The 7,146-nt window shown below is 39.8% G+C and overlaps 1 non-coding gene across 1 annotated transcript; it reads left to right on the forward strand.

The window, feature by feature from the left end:
- The first annotated feature begins 7,039 nt into the window (after positions 1-7,039).
- LOC142871624 (U6 spliceosomal RNA) lies at positions 7,040-7,146 on the forward strand. The gene has a single exon (XR_012919858.1). It is a non-coding gene; the product is annotated as a U6 spliceosomal RNA (small nuclear RNA).

The raw sequence follows: 7,146 nt of genomic DNA on the forward strand, positions 1-7,146 counted from the left end.
TGATTTTTAAAATATTTATTCTATCTGAATTTTCCTGTTTTTCCACTGTCTGTATGCATTACAGTAAATTAAAAATTTTTCCCCCTAAATTTTTTTTTAAACAAGGTCTTGCTATGTTTCCCAGGCTGGTCTCAAACTCCTGGGCTCAAATGACCCTCCCACTTCAGCCTCCTGAGTAGCTGGGACTACAGGCACCTGCTACTGTGCCTGGTTCCATTCAATTTTTTTCAATTGCAAAAATGACTGAAATAAATTCAAACACTAATGAGCTTATAAAATAAAAAATCGAGGTCTTCTCCATTGTTAACTTTGTTCCAACATTCCTTTCAGAGAAAATCACTTAACAGTTTTGATGTAAGTTTTTTTAAAACTGCTCCCTTTATGTTTATTTTTATTTAAACTACACATAGAGTTTTAAAATGGGATCTTAATGTGTTTATGATTCTGCAACTTTCTATTCTAATTTAAAATATTTTTTGTGGCCGGGCGCGGTGGCTCACGCCTGTAATCCTAGCACTCTGGGAGGCCGAGGCGGGCAGATTGCTCGAGGTCAGGAGTTCGAAACCAGCCTGAGCAAGAGCGAGACCCTGTCTCTACTATAAATAGAAAGAAGTTAATTGGCCAACTAATATATATAGAAAAAATTAGCCGGGCATGGTGGCACATGCCTGTAGTCCCAGTTACTCGGGAGGCTGAGGCAGAAGGATTGCTTGAGCCCAGGAGTTTGAGGTTGCTGTGAGCTAGGCTGACGCCACGGCACTCACTCTAGCCTAGGCAACAAAATGAGACTCTGTCTCAAAAAAAAAAAAAAAGAAAAGAAAAGGTCCCTGACACATAGTAAGCTCTGTATAAGTGTTTTAAGTTAATTTTAAAATAGTCATTTATTTTGTTTTTCCCTACAATAATGTTACCTCTTTGTTATATAACAAAGTAAATATAGGAACACTCTTACTTAAACTATTTTCAAGAAAGCTTAAGTACATAACTATAGCTCTCTCTCTTTCCACAGATACTATGTTAGGTTAAATAAAGTATTATTAAATTAAGAAATATCTCTATCAAATTATCTCAAAATACTGTATGTCAGTATTGTACCCTTTATCTCCTAGTCTGCCCATATGTAAAAAATTATTACAAAATTTTCAATTACACAGACAAAAATATAGACACTAGCATAATACACTATAAGGTACCCATTTCCTTGATTCAATAGATATACTCAGGCCAGTCACAGTGGCTCACGCCTGTAATCCTAGCACTTTAGGAGGCTGAGGTGGGAGGATAACTTGAGGCCAGGAGTTTGCAACCAGCCTTGGCAACACAGTGAGATCCCATCTCTACAAAAAATAATAATAAAAAAATTAGCCGGGCATGGTGGTGTGTGCCTGTAGTCCCAGCTACTCAGGAAGCTGAAGCAGGAGGATCACTTGAGTCCAGGAGTTCAAAGCAGCAGTGAGCTATGATCATGCACTGTACTCCACCCTGGGCCCTGGTCAACAGAGTGAGACCCTGTCTCTTAAAAAAAAAAAAAGATATACTCAATATAGGGCCAATTGTGTTCATCCCTACTCTATCCACTATCCTCTTAAATGATCATGAAACAAATCCTATCATACCATTTACCTGTAAATATTATATTTATTTTTTTAGAGACATGGTCTCACTGTCAGACAAGCTGGAGTGCAGTGGTGTCATCATAGCTCACTGCAGCCTCAAACTCTTGGGCTCAAGAGATCCTCCTATCTGGACCTCCCAAAGTGCTGGAACTACAGGTGAGCACCAGCACAACCAGGCAATCAGCCAATCTGTAAAATTTTAGTATGCACTTCTAATGAATTAGGATTTTTTTCCCCCAAGACTGAGTCTGGCTCTGTTGCCCAAGCCAGAGTGCAGTGGTGTCATCATAGTTCACTGCAACCTCAAACCTCTGGGCTCCAGTGATCCTCCTGCCTCAGCTTCCCCAGTAGCTGGGACCACAGGCACATGCCACCAAGTCTGGCTAATTTTTTTTTTTTTTTTTGAGACAGAGTCTCACTCTGTTGCCCAGGCTAGAGTAAGTGCCCTGTCATCAACCTAGCTCACAGCAACCTCAAACTCCTGGGCTCAAGCGATCCTGCTGCCTCAGCTTCCTCAGTGGCTGGGACTACAGGCATGCGCCACCACGTCCAGCTAATTTTTTGTATATATATATTTAAGTTGGTCAATTAACTTCTTTCTATTTTTAGTAGAGACGGGGTCTCGCTCAGGCTGGTTTCGAACTCCTGACCTTGAGCAATCCGCCCGCCTCGGCCTCCCAGAGTGCTAGGATTACAGGTGTGAGCCAGCGCGCCCGGCCAAGTCTGGCTAATTTTTAAAAATTTCTTTGGAGAGATGGGGTCTCACTATGTTGCCCAGGCTGCTCTCGAACTCCTGGCCTCAAGATATGTTCCCACCTCAGCCTCCCAAAGTGCTGAGATTACAGGCGTGAACCACTGTACCTGGCCTAGAATTTATTTTTAAATACATCATTTTTTTTTTTTTTTTTTTTTTTTTGAGACAGAGTCTCACTTTGTTGCCCAGGCTAGAGTGAGTGCCGTGGCGTCAGCCTAGCTCACAGCAACCTCAAACTCCTGGGCTCGAGTGATCCTTCTGCCTCAGCCTCCCGGGTAGCTGGGACTACAGGCATGCGCCACCATGCCCAGCTAATTTTTTATATATATATCAGTTGGCCAATTAATTTCTTTCTATTTATAGTAGAGACGGGGTCTCGCTCTTGCTCAGGCTGGTTTTGAACTCCTGACCTTGAGCAATCCGCCCGCCTCGGCCTCCCAAGAGCTAGGATTACAGGCGTGAGCCACAGCGCCCGGCCTATCATTTTTTTTAAATCTTTAGGAAAGAAGCAGTTATTCCTAGAAGACAGCATTACTAAGAATTAGTCATCTCAAGTTAAACTTACTGTTCTGTTCACTTTTTATTCTGAAATAAGTGCAGGCTTATTAAAGTTACAAAAATAATAAAAAATTTTCCTACATACCCTCTACCCAACTTTCCCAAATGTTATTAGGATGATACAGTTGATGTAAGTGGATTTCAAGATGGCATTTGGCATGATTTCCTTTAGAATCTTAAAAATGAATATGTACATTTTGTATAAATTGGATACTAGCTTCATTTTGTTAATGTTGTCACCTTTTATTTTATTTTTTTTTTTCTTTCTTTTTTTTTTTTTTTTTATTTTTTTTTGGTGCTAGGTCTTCAGCAACATGTCACCTTTTAAATTAAAGTATATTAAAATTCTCATTGCCAAGAAGAGGAGAAGTGGATCAGATGATAATTCTGTTAGGTAAAATCATAGCTACCTGAATAAATATACCCAAAGAATGTTACTTAAGGATGGGTAACCACCTGATGTAAGGTTTGTGATGTGCCAGAGCTTTTGTTTTGGCCATGCTCTGCCCAACACCTTTACCTAACTGACTACTAATAAAGCATTTGGAGAGATGGCTGATATATTGTACTACCCAATCAGGATTAGAAATCCCACAGGATGAAGCACTCAGATAGAATTTATAAGATGAAATTTAATAGGTTTAAATACTAAGGACAAAAGTATCAACTGCTAAATTAAAGGACTGAAGGAAGCCGGGCGCGGTGGCTCACGCTTGTAATCCTAGCACTCTGGGAGGCCGAGGCGGGCGGATTGCTCAAGGTCAGGAGTTCAAAACCAGCCTGAGCGAGACACCGTCTCTACTATAAAAATAGGAAGAAATTAATTGGCCAACTAATATATATATATATATATAAATTAGCCGGGCATGGAGGCACGTGCCTGTAGTCCCAGCTACTCGGGAGGCTGAGGCAGGAGGATCGCTTGAGCCCAGGAGTTTGAGGTTGCTGTGAGCTAGGCTGATACCACGGCACTCACTCTAGTCTAGGCAAGAAAGCGAGACTCTGTCTCAAATTAAAAAATAAATAAATAAATAAAAATAAAAAAAATAAAGGACTGAAGGAATCCTGGTTTGGCAGTTCAGGGAACAAGAAGTGAAGGCTTTCATTTGCTGCAAACTCTGTGTGAGCCAAAGAGTGATATGACCACCACCCTCCTATCCCAGTGCAACAGAAGACTGCACCCCTCTGTCCTGGTCCTGGTCTGGCCATATTTTAAACACTGTTTTAGGCTCAGGAATCAGTTAATGAACATGCCTAGGGAGGATAAAGCAATTTAACAGACTGGATTTGTTTCACGAGGATAAAAAAGGGATATGGGACTATGATCGCTATCTTCAATTGTTTTGTGACCTGTCCCATCGATGAGAGAGTGGACCTAGTATGTCACAGTAGAAGGCAGACCTAATAATGAAATATTAATAGCAAGCACTTTGGAGTGTTTGGTATATGGTAGGCATTCTATATGCGTTTGACCTTATTTAATGTAATTATCCTATGAAGGCTTAGTTATAATACTATTATCATGCCTATCTTACATATGAGGAAAGCAAAGCTCAGAGAGGCCAAGGTCACACAGTAGGGTGAAGCAGCTAATATCCATAACTAATGCATACTTATAAAATACTTAGAAGAGTGTTAGGACATAATGCATACTCAATAAAATTTACCTGTAGTAGCACTCTGGGAGGCTGAGGCGGGCGGATTGCTCGAGGTCAGGAGTTCGAAACCAGCCTGAGCAAGAGTGAGACCCCGTCTCTACTATAAATAGAAAGAAATTAATTGGCCAACTAACATATATAGAAAAAATTAGCCAGGCATGGTGGCGCATGCCTGTAGTCCCAGCTACTCGGGAGGCTGAGGTAGCAGGATTGCTTGAGCCCAGCAGTTTGAGGTTGCTGTGAGCTAGCCTGACGCTATGGCACTCTCACTCTAGCCTGGGCAACAAAGTGAGACTCTGTCTCAAAAAAAAAAAAAAAATTTACCTGTAGTAATAATAAGCATTATTATTATTATTGTTGTTGTTGTTGTTATTATATTGACCTAGGCAAGTGGTTCTCAGCTTTGGCTACATATTAGTCACCTAGAGCTCTTTAAAAAATACTGATGCCTTGTGTTTACAGACTAGCTATGGCCAATAAGTCCAAGACAGTGGGCACGATGTCAAGAGATGAGCTTAGAAGAGTGGAAAGACAGCAGCAGATTGTAAAGTGCATTGAGTGTAATGTTGAGGTATTTAGACTTCATTCTTGAAGTGGAATAGCCATCATAGGTATGGGAAGAGATGCTCAAGCACAGAAATAACATTATTCAATTATTAGAAGTTTTATAAATATAATTAAAATTATATGGAAGATATATCAAATGTAGAAAGTCTAATATTTTCAATGCCAAAACTCATTAAAAGATTACTTAAAGAAAATAACATAATGATGCCTTATCTTCAGAGATTCTGACTGAAGTGGTCTGAGGTATGGCCTGGACATTTGGAGTTTTAAGAGTAACCAAGGTAGAGAAAATATTTGCAAAAGACAAGTCTGATAAAGAACTATTATCAAAATATACAAAAAACTCCTATAAACTTACAATAAGAAAATAAATCCAATCACAATGAGAGATAGAAAAAAAAAAAAAGAAAATAAAAATGACACAATTAAAAAATTGGTAAACAACCTGAACAGACACTTCATCAAAGACAGACAGATGGCATATAAGCATATGAAAAGATGCTTAACATCATATGTCATTAAATTATAAATTAGGCTGGGCGCGGTGGCTCACGCCTGTAATCCTAGCACTCTGGGAGGCCGAGGTGGGCGGATTGCTCAAGGTCAGGAGTTCAAAACCAGCCTGAGCAAGAGTGAGACCCCATCTCTACTAAAAAAAAAAAAAAAAAATTATAAATTAAAGCGAGATATCACTAAATAGCCATTAGAATGGCAAAAATCCCAAACTCTGACACCACCCAATACTGGTAAGGGTATAGGGAAACAGTAACTCGTTTTGTGCTGGTGAGAATGTAAAATGAGAGCACCAGTTTGGAAGATAGTTGGTGGTTTCTTTTTTTTTTTGTTTTTTTTTTTTTTTTACTTTTTTAGGCCCATTCATGTACTTGTAAGTTGGTGGTTTCTTATAAAACTTAACATACTCTTTCCATATGATCCAACAATCATGCTTCTTGTTGAAAACTTTTGTGTACACAAAAACCTGCACACGGATGTTTATAGCTGCTTTATTTATTTATTTATGAATGACAGAGTCTCACTCTGTTGCCCAGACTAGAGTGCTGTGGCATCAACCTAGCTCACAGCAACCTCCAACTCCCCGGCTCAAGCAATCCTCCTGCCTCAGCCTCCCAAGTAGCTGGGACTTACAGGCATGAACCACCATGCCCCGCTAATTTTTTCTATTTTTGGTAGAGACAGGGTCTCACTCTTGTTCAGGTTGGTCTCGAACTCCTGAGCTCAAATCATCCTCCTGCCTTGGCCTCCTAGAGTGCTAGGATTACAGGCGTGAGCCACCACGCCCAGCCACGCTGCTTTATTTATAATTGCCAAAACTTGGAAGCAACCAAGATGTCCTTCAGTAGGTGAATAGATAAACTGTGGTACATCGAGATGACAGAATATTATTCAGCACTAAAAAGAGATAAATTTATCAAGCCATAAAAAGACATGGAGGAAAATTAAATGTATCTTACTAAGTGAAAGAAGCCAGTCTGAAACGGTTACACACCATATGACATTCTGGAAACGGTAAAACTATAGAGACAGAAAAAAGATGAGTGGTTGATATGGGTTGGGGGATGAATAGGTGGAACACAGAGGATTTCAGCAGTGAAACTATTCTGTATGATACTATAAAGGTGGATACATACAATTATACATTTATCCCAATCCATAGAATGTACAACACCAACAGTGAATGTAAACTGTTTACTAAACATTCACTAATGTAAACTATGGACTTTGGATGATAATGAGATGTCAATGTAGGTTCATCAGTTGTGACAAATGTACAGTGGGATAGACTGTGCATGTGTTGGGGAGGGAGGCATATGGGAACTCTTTGTACTTTCTGCTCAATTTGCCATGAATGCTAAAAAGTTAAGTCTGTGCTCACTTCGGCAGCACACATACTAAAATTGGAATGATACAGAGAAGATTAGCATGGCCCCTGCACAAGGATGACACGCAAATTCATGAAGCATTCCATGTTAAA

This window comes from Microcebus murinus, chromosome 6, assembly GCF_040939455.1.
Source record: "Microcebus murinus isolate Inina chromosome 6, M.murinus_Inina_mat1.0, whole genome shotgun sequence".
Lineage (NCBI taxonomy): Eukaryota > Metazoa > Chordata > Mammalia > Primates > Cheirogaleidae > Microcebus > Microcebus murinus.